At 37.4% G+C, this 21614-nt stretch overlaps 1 long non-coding RNA gene across 2 annotated transcripts in view; it reads right to left on the bottom strand.

Moving 5' to 3' along the window:
- The window catches only part of LOC122237877, a 30819-nt gene extending 9237 nt beyond the window's left edge, over positions 1 to 21582 (bottom strand). For both annotated transcript variants that reach the window (XR_006216594.1, XR_006216595.1), the window contains exons 1-2: positions 21449 to 21582; positions 15737 to 15822 (exon numbers count right to left, since the gene is read on the bottom strand). This is a non-coding gene — a long non-coding RNA (uncharacterized LOC122237877). The remainder of the gene's footprint in view (positions 1 to 15736; positions 15823 to 21448) is intronic.
- Between the last annotated feature and the right edge of the window lie 32 nt (positions 21583 to 21614).

Genomic DNA, 21614 nt, shown 5'->3' with positions numbered 1-21614 from the left:
AGGCGCCCCTCAATAATCACTTTGAATATAAATGGTCTAAATGTGCCAACTGTCAGAGTGGATTAAAAAACAAGACCCAACTATATGTTGTCTAAAAAAATAAAAACCTTATTTTAGGAGCATGTAGGTGGCTCAGTCAGTTAAGAGACTGACTCTTGATCTCAGTCAGGTCATGATCTCACAGTTTGTGAGTTTGAATCGCACATCGGACTCTGCACTGATGGCGTGGAGCCTGCTTGGGATTCTGTCTCTCCTTCTCTCTGCCCCTCACCTGCTTGTGCTCTCTCTCTCTCTCAAAATAAATAAATAAACTTTTTTAAAAAAAGGATTTTTAAAACCTTATTTTAAATATAAAAACAAAGATAGATTAGAAATAAAGGGATGGAGAAAAATATACCATGCTAACTCTAAATCAAAGTAAGTGGGAATAGTCACATTAATTTCAGACAGAGAAGACTTCATAAAAAGGGAGGTTTTAAGAGATAAAGAGGGACATTACACAGTAAGTATTAAAGGAATTGATTCTCTAAGAAGACATAACAATCTTTAACATATATGCACCAAACAACATCAGACAAAAACAGAGCTTCAGGGAGAAACAGATATATCCATTATTATAGTTGAAGACTTCAACACACCTGTGTCAGAAATGGACAGATCCAGGTGGGAGAAAACCATTGAATACATAGTAGAAATCAACAGCACCATTGATCAACTGGCTATAATGGACATCTATAGATTACTTCATCCAACAATAGAATACACATTATTCTCAAATTCCTATGGAACATTTACCAAGATAGGTCACATTCTAGGCCATAAAACATACTTTAACAAATTTCAAAGAATAGAAATTATATAATGACTGCTCTTGGACCATAGTGGAATTAAACTAGAATTTAATAACAAAGATAGCTGAAATATCCTAAAACACTTGAAGGTTAAACAACACACTTCTAAATGACGCATGGGTCAAAGAGGAAATCTCGAGAGAAACTTAAAAATATTTGACCTAAATTAAAATGAAAATACAAGTTCTCAAAATCTGTGGTATATGGTGAAAGCAGAGCTTGGAGGGAAATTTATAGTATTGAGTGCACATATTAGAAAAGAAGAAAGATTAAAAATAATCTAAGTTTCTACCCTTGGAAACTAGAAAAAGAAGCACAAATTAAACCCAAATTATACCAAAAGAATAATAATAAAAATTAGAAATCAATGAAATTGAAAACAGGAAATTAAGAGAAAATCAATGAAACAAATAGCTGGTTCTTTGAAAAAAAATCAATAAAATCAATAAGCCTCTAGCCAGATAATTAAGGAAAAAAAGAGAGGACACAAATTACTAATATCAAAAATGAAAGAGAGTACATTAACACGGCCCATGGACATCAAATGGACAATATGAACAATTCTCTGCTCACATTTGAGAATCTAGATGAAATGGATGAATTTCTTGAATGATGCAATCTGCCAAAACTCACACAAGAAAAGATAAAGCATCTGAATAGGCCTATGTCTATTAAAGAAATTGAATCTAGGGGCGCTTGGGTGGCTCAGTCGGTTAAGCGGCCGACTTTGGCTCAGGTCATGATCTCACGGTCCGTGAGTTCGAGCCCCGCGTCGGGCTCTGTGCTGACAGCTCAGAGCCTGGAGCCTGTTTCAGATTCTGTGTCTCCCTCTCTCTGACCCTCCCCCGTTCATGCTCTGTCTCTATCTGTCTCTCTCTGTCTCAAAAATAAATAAACGTTAAAAAAAAAAATTTTTTTTAAATAAAAAAAAAAAAAAAAGAAATTGAATCTAAAATTAATAGCCTTCCCTTCAACAAATGATATTGGGAAAACTGGACAGCAAAATACAGAAGAATGAACCTGGACCACTTTATTACACCATACACAAAAGTAAATTCAAAATGGATGAAAGACCTAAATGTGAGGCAGGAAACCACCAAACTCCTAGAGAACGCAGGCAGCTACCTCTTTGACCTCAGCTGCAGCAACTTCTTACTAGATATGTAAGTGGAGGCAAGGGAAACAAAAGCAAAAATGAACTATTGGGACTTCATCAAGATAAAAAGCTTCTGCACAGCAAAGGAAACAACAAAACTAAAAGGCAGCCTACAAAATGGGAGATAATATTTGCAAATAACATACCTGATAAAGGGTTAGTATCCAAAATCTATAAAGAACTTCTCAAACTCAACACCCAAAAAAACAAATAACCCAGTTAAGAAATAGGCAAAAGACGTGAATAGACATTTTTCCAAAGAAGACATCCAGATGGCTACAAGACACATGAAAAGATGTCTAACATCACTCATCACCAGGGAAACACAAATCGAAATCATGATGAGATAACACCTCATACCTGTCAGAATGGCTGAAATTAACAACACAAGAAACAAGAAGTGTTAGCAAGGATGCAGAGAAAGCAGAACACTCTTGCACTGCTGATGGGAAGGCAAACTGGTGCAACATTTTGGAAAACAGTATGGAGTTTCCTCAAAAAGTTAAAAGTAGAACTACCCTATGATCCAGCAATTGCACTACTAGGTATTTGCCCACAGGATACAAAAAATACAGATTTGAAGGGGTACATGTACCCGATGTATATAGCAGCATTATCAACAGTAGCCAAGTTATGGAAAGAGCCCAAATGTCCATCAACTGATGAATAGATAAAGAAGAGGTGGCGTGTGTGTGTGTGTGTGTGCGTGCGCGTACACACGCGCGCAATGGAATACTACTCATCCATCAAAAGGAATGAAATCTTGCCATTTGCAACAATGTTGATGGAGCTAGAGTGGATTATGCTAAGCTGAAATAAGTCAGTCAGAGAAAGACAAAAACCGTATGATTTCACTCATTTGTGGAATTTAAGAAACGAAATAGATGGACATATGGTAAAGGGAAAAAGAGAGAGAGAGGGAAACAAACCATATGAGACTCTTTATTATACAGAACAACCTGAGGGTTGATGGAGGAAGGGAGGTGTTGAGCACTGGCTGTTATAGGTAAGTGATGAATCACTAAATTCTACTCCTGAAAAAAAAAATAAGTAAATAAATAAACTGTAAATAAAAAATAAAACAAAACAAAACAAAATTAAATTAAACTAAATTAAGCCTTCCAAAGGAGAAAGTCCAGGCCAAGATGGGTTCACTCGTAAACTATATGAAGCATTTAAAACATATCAATTCTCTAGAATCTCTATAAGAACATAAAAGCAGAGAGAATTCTTCCTAACTCATTCCATGAGCCAGCATGACTTAAAACCAAACGCCAAATACCAAAACTGGACAAAAACATTAGAAAAAATTGCAAACCAATAATTCTTATGAACACAGACACAAGAGTCTTAAAAAAAAAATTAGCAAAGCAAAGCCAACAATGTATAAAAAGGGTTATATACCATAAACCAGTGGGATTTATTCCAGGAATGCAAGGCTGTTCACATTACAAAATCAATTAATGTAATCCATAAGATCAACAAGCTAAAGAAGAAAAATAACATGCTCATATCAATAAATGTAGGAAAAGCATTTGACCAAATCTAACACCGATGCGTGATAAAAACTCAGTAAACTAAGAAAAGAGGGAAACATCCTCAACTCCATAAAGAATATCTGCACAAACCCTACAACTAATATCATACTTAATGGTGAGAAACTTGCAGCTTTTCTTCTGAGATCAGGTATAAGGCAATATTGTACTGAAAGTTCTAGCTAATGACATCAGGCAAGAAAAGGAAATAAGAGGTATATAAACTGGGAAGGAAAAAATAAAATTGTCTTTGTTCATAGATGGTATAACCATCTACGCAGATAATCCAAAATAACCACACAAAAAATTCCTGGAACTAAGAAGCAGTTATAGCAAGATTGTGAGATACAAGGTTAATATACAAAAGGCCATCACTTTCTATATACCAGCAGTGAGCAAGAAGAATTTGAAATTTAAAACCACAACACCCTTTCTTAGCACCTCAAAATAATGAAACATTTAGGTATCAATCTAGCAAAATATGTGCAAGATCTATATGAAGAAAACTGCAAAACTCTGATGAAAGAAACTAAAGAAGAACAAATTAAATGAAGAGATATGCGATGTTGACGGATGGGAAGGCAGTATTGTCAAGAATACAGTGCTTCCCAACTTGATCTATACATTCAATATGTAGAATAAATATAATCCTAATCAAAATCCCAGCAAGTTATTTTGTGAATATCGACAAACTCATTTTAATATTTATATGGAGCCATAAAAACCCCAGAATAGCCAACACAACATTGAGCATGAGACCAAAACTGGAAGACTGTCACCGGCCAACTTCAAGATTACTGAAAATCAAAAATAATCAAGACCAATGTGGAATTGGTGAGAGAATAGATAGATCAATGGAACAGAACAGTAAGCCTAGAAATAGACACATATAAATATGGTTAACTAACCTTTGACAAGGAACAAAGGCAATCCAATGGAGAAAAGATAGTCCTTCCAACAAATGGTTCCAGAACAACTGGATGTCCACGTAGAAAAAACTGATTCTAGACACAGACTTTATATCCTCCACAAGAGTTAACTCAAAATGGATCACGGACCTAAATCTAAAACACAACATTGTAAAACTAGAAAATGACATAGGAAAAAATATAAATGCCTTGGATTTGGCAATGACTTTTTACTACAACACCAAAGGCTCAACCCATGAAAGAATTAACTGCTAAGCTGGACTTCATTAAAAAAAAAAAAAAAAAAATCCTGTTCTTTGAAGTACATTGTCAAGGAAATGAAAAGACAATCCACAGACTGGGAAAAAGATATTTCAAAAGGCATATCTAATAAAGGGCAGTTTGGCCAAATATAAAAAAGAACTTTTTAAAACTCAAGTAAGAAAATAAGCAATTTGATTTAAAAAAAAAAATCTTTTTTTAACCTTTATTTTTTTGAGACAGAGAAAGACAGAGCATGAACGGGGAGGGTCAGAGAAAGGGAGACACAGAATCTGAAACAGACTCCAGGCTCTGAGCTCTCAGCACAGAGCCCGACGCGGGGCTCGAACTCACAGACCGTGAGATCATGACCCGAGCCAAAGTCGGACGTTCAATCGACTGAGCCACCCAGGAACCCCTTTCTTGTTTTTTTTAATTAAAAAAAAAATTTTTTTAACCTTGCAATCTGATTTTTTAAAAATTAGCTAACGACCTTAACAGATACCTCACCAAAAAAGATACATAGATGGCAAAGAAGCATAGGAAAAGATGTGCCATATCACATGTCATCAGGGAAATGCAAATTAAAACAACAATGAGATACCACCACATACGTATTAGAATGGCCAAAATCTCAAACGCTGACAAATGGTAGCAATGATGTGGAACTCATCAACAGGAAATGTCCATGCAAATGGTACAGCCCCTTTGCACAGGAAGTTTGGCAGTTTCTCAGAAAACTAAATACTTTTGGCATATGATCTAGCAATTGCACTTCTTGGCGTTTAATCAAAGGAGTTGAAAACTTATGCCCACACAAAATCCACACAGATGTTTATAGCAGCTTTATTCATAACTGCCAAAACTTGGAAGCAACTAAGAGGTCCTTTGGTAGGTGAACTGATAAATAAACTGTAGTGCATCCACACAATGAAATATTATTCAGTGATTTAAAAAAAAAAGAGTTTTGAAGCCATGAAATGACGTGGAGGAACCCTCCATATTACTAAGTCCATATTACTAAGTGAAAAAAAAAAACAATCTGAAGGGCTACATACTGTTTGATTCCAATTATATGACATTTCAGGAAAGGCAAAACTATAGAAACAGAAAAAAAAATCAGTGGTGATGTCAGGGGTTAGGGGTGAGCAGGCTGAATAAGAAGAACGCAGAGGATTTTTAGGACAGTAAAAATACTCCATATGATAACATAATGATGGATACATGTCATTTTACTTTTGCCAAAACCCATAGAATGTACACAAAGACTCATTCCTAATGTAAGCTATAGGCTTTGGTGCTAATGATGTGTCAGTATAGGTTCCTCAATTGTAGCAAAGGTACCACTCTGGTGGGGAAGGCTGATAATGGGCAAGGCTATGCATCTGTGAGCACAGGGTTACATGGAAAATCTCTGTCCCTGCTAGATATTGCTGTGAACCCAAATCTGGTATAAAGTCTATTAAAAAAAGAATAAGAAAAATGAACAGGGCGTACAATACCATCTTGTGCATAATGGGAGTCCTAGAGAATATTTGAAGAAATAATGGCCAAAAACTTTCCAAATTTGATAAAAGGAACAAATGTACCCGCCAAAGAAGTCAATGAACTCCAAAAGGATAAAGCCAAAGAAATCCACATTGCAACACCTTATATTCAAATTGTCAAAAGCCAAACACAAAGAGAATATAAATCTAGACAAAAGTTGATTTCTGATCAAAAACCATGGAGACAAGAGGACAGTAGGATAACATTTTTATGGGATGCAGCAAAAGCAGTGCTCAGGGGAAAATTTACTACTCTAAATCTCTACATTAAAAAAGAAGAAAGGGTCCCCTGGGTGGCTCAGTTGGTTAGACGTCTGACTTTGGGTCAGGTCATGATCTCACAGTCTAGGAGTTCAAGCCCCGTGTAGGGCTCTGTGCTGACAGCTAAGAGCCTGAAGCCTGCTTCAGATTCTGTGTCTCCCTCTCTCTCTGCCCCTACCCTGCTCACTCTCTGTCTCAAAAATAAATAAACATTAAAAAAATTTTTTTAAGAAGAAAGACTGCAAGCCCATAGCTTAACTTTATGACTTAAGGAATTGGAAAAAGAAGACCAAACTAAACCAAAAGCTAGCAGAAGAGAAAAATAATAATGATTAGAGAGAAATGTGATAGACAACTAGTAAAATCACAGAGAGAATGAATGAAACCAAAAGTTGGTTCTTTGAAAAGATCAACAGAATTGAGAAACCTTTAGCTAAATAAACTAAGGGGAAAAAAGCAAATAACTAAAATCAGAAATAAAAGTAGGGATATTACTACTGGCTTTACAGAAATCAAAAGAATAGTAAAAGAATACTAAGAACAATTATATGCCAACAGCTTATAAGACCTACATGAAAATGGACACATTCCCAGAAAGACACAAATTACCAAAACTCACCCAAGAAGAAATAGAAAATCCAGGTAGGCCTATAGCAAGTACAGAGAATCGTAAACTTCTAGGCATGAAAAACCCAGGACCAGAAGCCTCACTGGTGAATTCTTTCAAACATTTATTGATTTTTTTTTTTAATTTTCATTTATTTTTCAGAGAAAGAGAGAGCGGTGGGGCGGGGGGTGGGGGGGTGGAAGAGCGATGGGAACAGAGGATCTGAAGCGGGCTCTGTGCTGACAGCCAAGAGCCTGATGCATGGCTCAAACTCACAAACCGTGAGCTCATGACCTGAGCTGAAGTCGGACGCTTAATCGACTGAGCCACCCAGGTACCCAATTCTCCCAAACATTTAAATTTTTTTTTTTTAACGTTTATTTATTTTTGAGACAGAGAGAGACACAGCATGAACGGGGGAGGGGCAGAGAGAGAGGGAGACACAGAATCGGAAGCAGGCTCCAGGCTCTGAGCCATCAGCCCAGAGCCGGACGCGGGGCTCGAACTCGCGGACCGCGAGATCGTGACCTGAGCCGAAGTCGGACGCTTAACCGACTGAGCCACCCAGGCGCCCCTCTCCCAAACGTTTAAAGAGAAATTAACAATAATCCTTCTCAAACTCTTCCAAAAAGTAGAAGAAGGAAGACTTCCTACCTCATTCTATGGAGCAAGTATTACCCCAACACCAAAGGCTGACAAAGACACCACAAAAAAACTATAGACCAGTATCCTTTATGAATGTAGATACAAAAATTCTTAACATTAAGATCAGTCACAAAACAAGGAGTCCTACTTCCACCAAAGCTATTCAACATTGTACTGGAGGTTCTGACTAGAGCAATTAGGCAAGAAAAAAAGGAAAGGCATTCACTTAGAAAGGAAGGCATAAAACTATCTCACTGTCACATGATATGATTTTATACACAGGAAATCTCAAAGAATTAAAGGAATATTACTAGAGCTAATAAATGAATTCAGTCAAGTTTGCAGGGTACAAGACCAACATACAAAAATCCACTGTCTTATTATATATAAACAATTAATAACCTGAAAAGAAAATTTACAAAATAATTCATCTACAATTGCACACAAAAGAATAAAATAGGTACAAATTTAATCAAGGAGGTGAGAAATCTGTACACTGAAAAATATAAAACATTGCTGAAAGCGACGAAAGGATATTTTTTTTTTCAACGTTTTTTATTTATTTTTGGGACAGAGAGAGACAGAGCATGAACGGGGGAGGGGCAGAGAGAGAGGGAGACACAGAATCAGAAACAGGCTCCAGGCTCCGAGCCATCAGCCCAGAGCCCGACGCGGGGCTCGAACTCACGGACCGCGAGATCGTGACCTGGCTGAAGTCGGACGCCTAACCGACTGCGCCACCCAGGCGCCCCACGACGAAAGGATATTTAAATAAATGAAAAGACAACCCATGTTCATGATTGGAAGACTACTGTTAAAATGCTAATACTACCCAAGGCATTCTACATGTTCACTGCAATTGTATCAAAATCCTAGAAGAAAACATACTAGAAAATCTTTGTTACCTTGAATTGGGAGATATGACATCAAAAGCACAATACATAAAAGAACAAATTGGTTAACTAGATGTTATCAAAACTGAAAACTTCTGTTCCTCAAAAGACAGTGTTGGGGTGCCTGGGTGGTTCAGTCAGTTAAGTGTATGACTTTGGCTCAGGTCATGATCTCATGGTTCTTGGGTTAAAGTCCCGCATCGGACTCTGTGCTGACATCTCACAGCCTGGAGCCTGCTTCGGATTCTGTGTCTCCCTCTCTCTCTGCCCCTCCCCTGCTCGCACTCTGTCTGTCTGTCTCTCTCAAAAATAAATAAACATTTAAAAATTAAAAAAAAAAAAAAGACACTGTTAAGAGAAACACCAGACAAGTGTATGTAATGGGGGCGGGGGGAGGGGGAGCGGGAATCTTTACAAATCATAGGCCTGAAAAAATATTTGTATTGTGAACATATAAAGAACTCTCATAACTCAAAAATAAGAAAACAACTCAATTTTAAAAGTGGGCAAATGATTTGAACAGACACTTCATCAAATAAGATATATGGATAACAAGCATATGAAAAGTTGTTCAATGGCTTTATCATTAGAGAAATGCAAATTAAATCCACCATGAAACATTACGCCCTTATGAGAATAACTAAAGTTAAATTAAAATTAACACAATACCAGGTGTTAACAAGGTTATTGAGCAAACAGAACTGTCAAATACTGCTTGCAGAATTATAAAACTACTCTTGAAAATATTTTAGTTTCTCAAGATATTAAACATACTCCTGCCATATGATCCATTCATTTACCTCCTAGGTATTTCCCCAAGAGAAAAGGAACTATATGTCCGTACGAGGAATTGTACATAAATGTTCATAGTGGCCATATTTGTAATAGCCCCAAATTGGAAACAACCTAAATGTGCCTACAATGCATGAATGGAGAAACAAATTACGTATATCCATTCAAAGGAATGCTATTTAGCAATAAAAAGCAACAAACCATTAATATACACAACTACATAAATGAATCTCAAGATAAGTATATTGAAAGAAGCCAGCCAAAAAAGTTCATCATATATGATTTCATTTATATAAAAACTCTGGACAATGAAAATTATAGTGACAGAAAGCAGATCATTGATCACTTGGGAGTGAAAGGACGGGAAGGGCAGGAGGCACAGATTAAAAGGGGCACTAGAGGGGTGCCTGGGTGGCTCAGTCAGTTTAGTGTCCAACTTCGGCTAAGGTCATGATCTCGCGGTCTGTGAGTTCGAGCCCCGCGTGGGGCTCTGTGCTGACAGGTTGGAGCCTGGAGCCTGCTTCAGATTCTGTGTCTCCCTCTCTCTCTGTGTGCCTTCCCCGCTCACACTCTGTCTCTCGAAAATGAATAAATGTTAAAAAAATTTTTTTTTAATAAAAATAAATTTTTAAAAAAGGGGAGCACTAGGAAAAGTGTTGAGGATGATGGATATAGCCACTCTCTTGACTGTGGTGATGGTTTCACAGTGTAAACATAAGTCCAAAGATATCAAATTGTGTACTTACAAACATGTGCTTCGTTGTGTTTCAACCGTTGTGCAAAAAAAAAGTTGTTTCAAGAAAAAAAATTCACGGACAACAGGCTAACCTTTTAGAATATGCATTCTTAGGGGACACTATTCTCAGGGAGAAAACTTCAGCAAGCCAGAGATAACTGCATAAATTGTGGCAATAGGATCTATAATGAGCAATGAAACTGTAACTATAGAATTGAGACTAAAATAAATATGGGAATTATGCTAACATATTTTTGTAGTCTCCTAGAATCCATTCCCTTCCCAGTGTGACTTTGCAGCTGGTTCTCTGACTTGCTTTGACCAATGGAATGTGCAAGGAATGATAGTTTGGAGTTGCTTCTGCTCATTATTCTTGAATTTCTTCTGTCATCATGAGGGGAATATGATCTGGCCAACTCATGGTCCAAGGAAGATTACAGAGCAGGACCAACTTTCACCTTGAAACCAAATCCACCTAAACTGAGTCTATATTAATTATCCTTCAAATACATGACAGAGGATAAATGTTTCTTCTGTAAGCCAGTGAGTTTGGGGTGGTTCATTATGCAATATGATTACAGTAATAGCTATTGGATACATACAAATATATACTACGAAGTATTAACTCTATATTGAAATGAGTGATTAACATATGTTTGTTGTGGTGGAGAAAAGGGAGAAAAGTAAAAGATAGGGAAGGTATGCAACCTTATTTTTACTCATCAAAATTTATCAGATTAAGTTGACAAATCAAGTGATAGATGTTCAACTATATCTAAAACTACAAAGATAAATATGAAGAGAATATGACTGGGGCTCCTGGGTGGCTCAGTCGGTTAAGCGTCTGGCTTCAGCTCAGGTCAATTTTCACAGTTCGTGAGTTTGAGCCCCGCATCGGGCTCTGTGCTGACAGCTCAGAGCATGAAGCCTGCTCCGGATTCTGTGTCTCCCTCTTTAGAAGAAACTGAAGAAAGAAGAAATGGAGGACTAAAGAAATTATACAAACGTATAGTTATAAGAGTAACTAACTGAACAAAAATAAAATTCCTAAATTATAAAATGAAATATATTATAAAACAAAGAGCACTATGGTGAAAGATTTGTTGAGATATCAAACAGAAAGCATGATATATAATAACAATACTAAATCCAAATACATATATATTATTAATGGATATAAATGTGTTAAACAGGGTGCCGGGGTGGTTCAGTCATCTAAGCCACTGGTTTGGGCTCAGATCGTGATCTCACAATTCATGGGATTGAGTCCTGCGTTGGGCTCTATGCTGACAGCATGGCGCCCACTTAGGATTCTCTCTCTCTCCATCTCTCTCTGCCCCCTACCGCCTCTCTCTCAAAATAAATAAATAAACTTTAAAAAATAAATGTGTTAAACTATTGTAGTAAAAGAAAAAAAAATCTGATTATATCCTAAAGCAAAGACAGGTTTTTGCTGTAATCCTATGACACACCTAATGGAATGTAATTCAGAGAGGTGGAAAATTAAAAGGGTAAGTAAAGGTACATTATGATGTTACAACTAAACAAAAACCACTATCACAACAAAAATCAGGATCGTGATGTCAGTATCAGGATAATTTGAACTGAGGACAAAGTGATGACCACTTCATTATGATAAAGAGACAACCATGGATATCTGTGAATCAAATAATGAAGTATCAACTATAAAAGGAGATAGAAGAAATAAAATCATAGTTAGGGGTGGGAAATGTTAACTGACCTTGAAACCCATGACACATAAAGAGGGGGGAAATAGAAAAACTTAAGTGACATTACTATTTTTAAAAAATTTTTTAAAGCATTTATTTATTATTGAGAGACAGAGAGAGACAAAGCATGAGCAGGGGAGGGGCCGAGAGACAGGGAGACACAGAATCTGAAGCAGGCTCCGGAAGCAGGCTCCGGGCTCTGAGCTGTCAGCACAGAGCCCGATGCGGGGCTCGAACTCACAAACCACGAGATCATGACCTGAGCCGAAGTTGGACGCTCAACGGATGGAGCCACCCAGGCGCCCCATTAAATGACATTACTACTAAGGTGGTTCCAATAGATCCATTAACCCTGATATTATGAACACAGAAACTATACCTCCTTTTTAAATACTCGTGGAACATTCTCTAAAGGAAACCATATAGATTTCAAAGAAAACCTAAAAAATAATCTCCAAACGAGAAACAATGCAAAAACATACTCTGATCTGGAAAAAGTCTTAAATACCCAAGTTCAGAAAAAAGAATAAAATAAGTATCAAACGTAACAAGTTAGGAAAAGATGAAGAGGGGCGGCTAATGAGTATAGGATGACAAAAGTCCAAAATTAGATTGTGGTAATGGTTACATGACCCCGTGAATATAATAAAAACACTGAATTGTGAACTTTAAAGGGATTAATTGTAGAGTATGTGAATTATATCTCAATTAAGCCGTTAAAAGAAGGATTTAAGAATAATACAATTGGGTAGGAAGAAATGAGATTTAAAAGTCAATAAAATAGATAAACTATTAGGTAATATAATCAAGAAAAAATTGAGGACATTTAACACAAAATAAGATATAAAGGGAACATCCTATGGCAACAAAGCTAACCTCCCTAAAAACACTGGATGTTTCTTCCCTTAGTGGAATTGTACTAATCCCTTAAAGAAAGGTAATTTCAGTTTTATCTACTTAAGACCATAGAAAAGGAAACTTTCTTTTTTTTTTTTTTGAAAAAGAAACTTTCTAATTAATTTTGTATAAAGTGATTATGCCCAAACTCAGAAAAGACTAAGAAATGTTCAAGACTTTTTTGAAGAAGCACTTTTACAAGATAATAATAATAATAATAATAATAATAAATAGAATAAGGAGGGATATCATAGTGTGAAACTGAATAAAGAAAACCTAATTCAAAGTGGAGTCACGAAGCAATGAAGGAAGGGTTCTCATGTCTGTGCCACTGGTCATAGCTGACTTTACATACACCAGAAGATTTTCTCCTCACCCAGCAACAACCCAGCCAATGAGAAATCGGCACAACCCTGAACTCTTGCTCTCCTCTGATATATTTTTGTTCAAAGCAACCCCTCCAAACTTTCTCCTTTCCTCTATAAAAGGATGATCTCCTCCCTTGTTCTTTGGACTTGCCTAGGGATCCCCAAGATTTGCTCCTCCTCAATTCTTCAGCTATTCCCAAACAAGGTTGATTTTGTTGGTTCAACTGCTCACCTTCTTCTTTTAATGGATGACATTTCTTGGTGTTACCAATGGGATCCAAAGGAGATAAACCCTTGAGAACTACCCACAGGACCCACCTGAGCCCCTTGTGTTCTTCACAAGGTGCAGTCTTCTTCCCTTTGGGTTTGGTTAAGTCTCCTCTTGGATTCAAGCTCTCTCCTTTTGGTCAAGCTTTTGGACTTTATTTGGGACCTCTTTTCATGAAAGTACCACCCTTCCTGCTGATTTTATTTTTGTTTTCTAAATTTCTGTCTTCCTCCTCCTCCTCCTCCTCTTCTTCTTCTTCTTCTTCTTCTTCTTCTTCTTCTTCTTCTTCTTCTTCGGTTTATTTGTTTATCTTGAGGGGTGAGAGAAGAGGCAGGGAGCGAGGGAGAGAGAATCCCAAGCAGGCTCTGTGCTGTCAGCATGGAGCCTGATGAGGGGATTTGATCTCAAGAACTGTGATATCATGACCTGAGCTGAAACCGAGAATTGGATGCATAACCAACTGAGCCACCCAGGTACCTCTGTTTTTGTTGTTGTTGTTCTGGTTGCGTTCTGAGCTCTCCAAGTTTACTGTGCATACTTGGTCTCTATTTCTGTTTATTCCCTTCTGTTTCTGTTTCTATTTGTTGGAGTTTCTTAGCAAGTCACCCATCCTATTCAAAAGGGGTGGGAAAACACATAATTCCTGGTGTTGTAAAACAGCTGTTGGAAAACAGGGCCCCTTGTGGTATATTTTAGAGAATCCAAAGGCAAGATAGGCTCCACCTAATCCTTGGACCAGGTTCTTGTGCCTTTCTGAAAAATGGGTAAAGTTTTGGATACTTTGGAATTTTATTTTATTTTATTATTATTATTTTTAATGTTTTATTTATTTTTGAGACAGAAAGAGACAGAGCATGAGCAGGGGAGGGGACAGAGATAGAGGGGAGACACAGAACCAGAAGCACACTCCAGGCTCTGAGCTGTCAGCACAGAGCCCAATGCAGGGCTTGAACTCACGAACCGTGAGATCAGGACCTGAGCCGAAGTTGGATGCTCAACCGGGTGAGCCACCCAGGCGCCCCACTTTGGAATTTTAATGGCCGTTCTGGGGAAACTTTCTTTTAGATAAATCCACCATTTAAGGTGATCCATGAAAAGAGAAGATCCTACATATTTCGGCAACAATGAAATGCATTCCTAGATCGGTAGAAGGTCTAAAAGACAAAATGACTCCAAAAACAGCTCTAACAGGAACCTTGTAGCATAAAAATGCAAAATCTTTAGTAAAAAACATTGGCCATCTAAGGAGGTAAACTTAACTTAGGCCATCTGCCAGAAACATAATTTGGATCCAACTATTCTTTTGAGTTTTGTACCTGAGATATAACCAAAAATTTTAAAACAAAAGTTATAAGATTTCCGTGTCTGCCTATATATTATGCATGTCTATGTATGTATATTATAGATATGTGATATTTTCCTACCTCTGGATGGTATTGCCAAAATTAATTTGTTAATGACTCCTTTTTATTGGCTTCAAAACAATAAGTACTTATATAAATGAAGTAGACTAACCCAAATGTTTTTTGAGTTCACATGGTCTGAGATAAACTAAAAGCTGGTTTAAGTTTGTCGGTTTCGTAAAAACAAGCATGTCTTCTACCCTATGACCCAGCAATAGCACTGCTAGGAATTTACCCAATGGATACAGGAGTGCTGATGCATAGGGTCACATGTACCCCAATGTTTATAGCAGCACTTTCAACAGTAGCCAAATTATGGAAAGAGCCTAAATGTCCGTCAACTGATGGATGGATAAAGAAGTTGTGGTTTATATATACAATGGAATACCACTTGGCAATGAGAAAGAATGAAATCTGGCCATTTGCAGCAACGTGGATGGACCTGGAGGGTATTATGCTAAGTGAAGTAAGTCAGGCAGAGAAAGACAGATACCATATGTTTTCACTCTTATGTGGATCCAGAGAAACTTAACAGAAGACCATGGGGGAGGGGAAGGGGGGAAAAAAAGTTAGAGATGGAGAGAGCCAAACCATAAGAGACTCTTAAAAACTGAGACTAAACTGAGTGTTGATGGGGGTGGGAGGGAGGAGAGGGTGGGTGATAGGCATTGAGGAGGATACCTGTTGGGATGAGCACTGGGTGTTGTATGGAAACCAATTTGACAATAAATTTCATATTAAAAAAAACAATTTGATATTTTTCTACCTCTGGATGGTATTGCCAAAATTAACTCTTCAGAGTCATCAACATTAAATATAATGCAAATAAATAACTGTAATTCTACTTGGGTTTATTAAGTCAAATAAGTTCATCTTACCTCAATTGCAAAGTTTGTCAGCAGGAAAATTCCCTGGAAATGATGGCTGATCTTGTCTAATGTCTCATTAAGCTTTTGTGAGTAATCTAAACATAATTTGGGGGAACAAAGGATTTAGATAGATGAAATGTAATAAGAATTTTTTTTAAGTTGCAATAATTGTTTTATGGTATGCGTGCTTAAAAAATACCTTCCCCAAATATTTTTGGTAACTTGAAACTTTTAGAACTTTGCTAAGTTAAATTAAATGATGGAACTTCATTGAGTATCTGGATCATTTTCCAAACAAGATAAAATTCTAAAGCATTAATTACTGAACATAGGTTTCTCTACTATTGATTTTCTATTTCAGAGAAACTAAAGGTAAATTTGGGTTTGTAAGTAATGATGTCTTGTGACACATTGAAAGAGTATACTAGTTAAAAGAGCATATGCTTCCAGAACTGTATTAATAAATGAAATACATGAAATGTATAAATACATGAAATGTATTTATAAATTTGTCAGTCCATTATTGCTTACTTCTTAGTTTTCAGAAAGAAATTTTTTGCATGGTTAAGACTGAAATGGATTTATTTAAGTTTAAAAAAAGAGAAAGAATTTTAGTATCAAAAGTATACTGGTACAGAATTAAAATTTGTCTTTTCTATTAAAAGGACAAAGTTTTCTTAGATTATTTTTTTGCTATTAATAAGAAATTATAAACAAAGTTCCTGTACCTTCAATGTAATCTCCCTAGGAAACAAAGAATCTGTGTTTTATCTTTATCAGGTCTTTGATTACCTAGGGAAAGAGTCTTTTCTATTAAAAGGAGCTAAGGCTTTTTGCAACTAGGTAACCTTCTGTGTTTGCCTTTAAAATGTTTTTGTCACTTTGGTTAAATGGATAATTATGTCTTGTTTCATAATTTTCTGTGGTCCTATTTGGTCAAGTGTTAAAGTCTTTTTATATTTTTGACAAACTTCCCAAAATTCTGGTTGAAATCTTTTTGACCTTGAACTATCTTGTGTGTTTCCAGAGGGTTCCTAGAACATCTCAAAGGATTTGTTCTCTCTCCCTACAAAAAAGGGAAATGTTAAACTGATTAGGCTTATTTAATATGTTAAATTACATGAGAAGCTTGTCAAATAAGAAGTAATACCAAACCTTATTTACCTTATATTTGTATATGTAATTATGTGCTCCAAAATTTATATGAAATCCTTAAAATTCTGATATGTCCTGACATCTTATCAGTCATAATTTAAAAATATATGTCACAGAAATAAGCAAGTTTTCTTGTCAATTCCATTGTAATGAACTGTTCATCAGATCTTTAATAATGGGCATTTTTAAGTCTTTTGTCATTTATACCCAGTTATTGTTTTACTCTGATGCTTTTGCAAATGTATTTCATCTAAGGAGAAATTCATGAAAAGGACTCTGACAAGTACTGTAGAATACAGGTCTCTGAAAGCTTTAGGATCATATAACTAGGTTGAAGAAAATGTTTTCTCTTAAGCGATCTATGACTTACAACAATTATGTAAAATCTTTGTGAACAAAGATGAAATGATTTTTTTTCTTCCTAACTGAGCCCTCCAGAATTCAGACACTTGAGTACTTTTTCTCATGGCAATATAGTTATTTGCAGAAGTTCAGTAAGAATCTGTTCTTCTTGTAAACAGGCCACTGCTACCTCCGTGGCTAAGATCCTGTTAGAAAGGATCATTCCTACTAGGGGAACCCCTCTTCCCCCCACCTTTGAACTTCCTAGTGATCGGGGAACCCACTTTACCAGTCAGGTGCTTCAACAAATTTGCGCTGTTTGGCCAGTTTTACAACACGTTCACGGTGCCTACCACCCTCAATTTTCAAAACTAGTTGAATTACTAATTCATCATTAAGACTCAATTAGCAAAATTTGTAGAAACCCTTCAAATTCCCTGGACAAAAGCACTGTCATTGGTTTTTCTGAATCTCAGATCCGCCCCTTTTGAAACTGGTAAACTCCCTTTTTTGAGATAATCACAGGATGCCCAATGCACTTAACTAGTTCCTGCTTTTTTTGATCCACAGCTGATAAAAGGGGATATACTTCAGTTTTGCAAAGGTCCAATAAAATCCTTAAAGAATGATCATACTTAGTAGAACAATCTTTCCACAGTGAGCTCCCAGGAGACAAAGCCATTAGACCTCATAATCTGCAGGCTGGAGATTTCATCTCCTAGGAAAGAAGCCTTCAGAAAGATTCCCTCCAATCAGGCTGCCTGGAAGGGACTTTACCAGGAATTTAAGCAAATGGCAGCTGAGCCAGACAGCTTTCCCAAAATGATAGGACTAGGCCTGTTTACTTTTTCTTGCTATTCTCACCTTACTTTCCTTCTCTCCTCCTTGGAAAGGCAATGCTCTTATCCACATTTCCCAATCTATTTCAAAAGGGGCAAATCTTTCTGACTGTTGGATCTGTCACCAGAAACTCCAATCTATTCACGATGTCAGAGACCCCTTGCTTTTACAAGTAACTGATTTCTCCTTAGTCTCAAATGTCATTCCTGAGTACACCCACAAGCCTTTGGATGTTACCTATGGGGTTAGGATACTACGGCCAGGTGTTCCCCTACTTTATTTCAACCTTTCCCCAGTAATAACCACATTAGCTCAAATAGACACCTCCACCTTTGCCAATCATACAACCTTTGCTTCCTCCCAACCCGTGTCTTTTCCTTGCTTAAATATGATCTATTCCCTGTATCCAAAGGAAATACAGATGGACTAACTCCTCTTTGCAAGGCTTCTAGAAAACACCACTTTAGAATGGGATGGTACCTCACAGAATGTCATCCTAATTCCCCTGACCCCTGGCTTGAAAAGTTCAATCAGGAAATTCCAGCTAATGAATCTATCAACAACCAGGTCTTAGCTGAAGTCCTCTGTGCTCCATCTGGTTTCATTTTTGTCTGCAGTGGATAGCATTTTCATGGGTATATGAATGTTTAGATAGCTGGTGAACCGGACGCCAATGCTTATTGGGACATTTAACCATCCTTGTTGACATGCATAACAAACCAAAAGCCTTCCATTGGTTCAGCCATTGAACCACCATGGCTGCCTTGAATGGGAACTTCAAGAGGCATTCATGACTCCACAGGGAAAGCTTTTCTTCTTTGGGTTGCGGTAAATACCAATGAGCACCTGATCAGAAATCTCTCCCTAACATTAGAAGAGCTAGCCAATTCCACACCAAAGCAGTAGCAGGCCAACAATGATCATTTGACTCATTGGCTAATTGCTTCTCCCTTGATTACCTGCTGAACAAGGAGGCATTTGCGCAATGGCAAACACCGTCTGTTGCACCTTATAAATGCCTCTAGAGAGGTAGAAACTCAATTACACAAGATTAGGGAACAACTGCACTGGTTACAACAAATTTCACCTGACTTCCCTGGTCCTTTGGTTTGTTCAGTTGGCTACCTTCAAATTTGGGTCATGGTTTAGAACCATTATACAAATTGGATTTGTCATGCTACTTTTAATTCTGTTTTGCATAATTATTTTTAAACTTGTTGTTTGTCAAATCTCTCCAGAGGTGATGCATCAAATGGAATGATGTTAGCTCAACATTTTGAGATGATTTCAAAGCTTAAAATCTAGACAAGGTACGACCTTAAGAGGGGGAAATGCCTGACAGCCCCTCCTTCTACCTTCTTTCTTGTTCAAATGTGGTTTCTATGGTTTTTATCACCACCTGCTCTCCCTGCAACATGGGACACGACTCCAAGGAAAAGTCCTTCCTGGCACTGACACTGATAGACAAAAATGTTTAATTAAGTAAATAAGTAACCAAATGCTTGAGCAGCAATTGTCTCAAGGAAAGATCTTGGTCAAAAGAGGGAGATGTGAAAATGAATAAAGGAAACCTAATTCAAAATGGAGAAGGGAATCAATGAAGAGGGTGTTCGCAGGTACCACTCTTGGCAGCCTACCTTACATCCTTCAGCAGGACGAAGCTCACTTCACATACCCCAGCAGGAAGGAAGATTTTCCTCTTGCTTGGCAACTACTCAGCCAATGAGAAGTTGCCACAACCTCAAACTCTTGCTCTCCTTAATGAACTTTGGCTCAAGACAACCTCTTCCAACCTCTTCCTTTCCTCTTAAAGGACACTTTCTTCTTTCTTCTTCAGACCTGCCTGTGGTTCACCATCGTTTGCAACTCCTCTGCTATTCCTGAATAAACTCAATTTTTCTGGCTATTCGCTTGCCTTTTTCTTTTAACGATTGACAATAGTCCTGAATGGGAAGGCAGTTTTGTAAATATGTCAACTATCTTCCCAATTAATCTTTTAATTGAATACATTTATGACCAAAATCTTAAAAGAATTTGCAATGCAATTTGACAAATCCTTAAAAAACATTTTTAGTGTGGAATTTGTCAAATATATTGAAAACTGGAATAATAGTTTAATGTATCCATCACCTAGCTTCAATAACTACTAATACATGGTCGATCCTGGATAGTCAACTTTTAAGTTCATCTAAAGAGTTATTAAACAGTCATGAAGTTTTGAAAAGACCACAGAGGGGACAAACTTCTCTTATTTTTAGCTAATGGAGCTATTGTAGAGAGGCCTTGAACAGATTCATGTTTTTGAGGAAATTTAGAACATGAGAAAGGTACGGTTTCACAGACTGGGTTGCTCAGTCCGTTGGGCATTCAACTCTTGATTTCTGCTCAGGTTATGATCCCAGGGTCGTGGGATAGAGCCCTGCGTGAGGCTCAGTGCTGAGCATGGAGCCTTCTTAAGATTCTCTCTCTCTGTCTCTGTCTCTGTCTCTTTTCTATCTCCCTCTGCCTCTCTCCCCTGCTCAATCACCCTTCCTTCCTCCCCCCCCTCAGATGGTAATAATAAAAAAGGTACAGTTTCAAATCAGTGTGGAAAGGAGGACTTAAAAATTAATAAATATCATTGACTCAATTGACTACTCAGTTGGAAAGAACTGAAGTTAATTAATGTACAACAAATCAAAAATAAATTTCATATAGATTAAGGGTCTCAATATAAAAAAGTAAGGCTATAAGAAAATTAGAAACAATTATAAGGAATGGATTTAAAATCTTGGTGTCAAATATGGCACCCAAACCATATGAAAGTAATAGATTTGATTGCATGAAAATTTTGAACATTTGCAGAGTGACACAAAGTTAAAAGATGACAGACTGAGAGAAATATATGCCACACAGACCAAGGAAAGGCAAAGACATGGATATGAAATAGGTGGAGTGTTTAGGAATATAAAGAAGTTTAGCGCCACCCAAGCAGAAGGAACATGGTTTCCCATGTCCAGTCCCAGAAATAGGTTCAGTGATGGAATCTGGGTGGTTATTTTCTTCGGTATGTCTTCCTGGAATTTTCCACTTTTTACAATGATGGAATAGTACATTTGAAATTTAAATTTTTAAAAAGTCTGTAACAACTAAAATTCTGGCGTGCCTTACATTGTTCCCTATTTAGAGTGTTAATATATCGCCAACTTTGTTTTAGGTTTTAAGACAGGGAGGCACCTGGGTTTTTGCTTCCTTTGTGTCACCATGATACCTATTACAGAAGTGAGCCTTTATACTGAAATGTTCGGGGGACTGGCTAAAACAATGTTGATCCTGTAGGTGTGGGAGATCTGGGTGCCAGCACATGAGCACCTCACACTTCCTCATTACACATTTCTCTCTAACCTCTATCTCGGTTCCAGCCGCATCAGTCACTCCATCAGGCCAGTACAAATGACACGCAAGAATTCATTCCAGGGGCGCGAGTCAGCGTGACTCCCGCGTCTCCAGATCCGGAGCTCGCCTAGGAACGCCCCCTCCCCGCCCCTTCGCTTGTTGTGTTGTCATCACG

Source organism: Panthera tigris, chromosome B1 (assembly GCF_018350195.1).
Source record: "Panthera tigris isolate Pti1 chromosome B1, P.tigris_Pti1_mat1.1, whole genome shotgun sequence".
Taxonomy (NCBI): Eukaryota; Metazoa; Chordata; class Mammalia; order Carnivora; family Felidae; genus Panthera; species Panthera tigris.
This window is presented reverse-complemented; position numbering and strand designations above follow the sequence as displayed.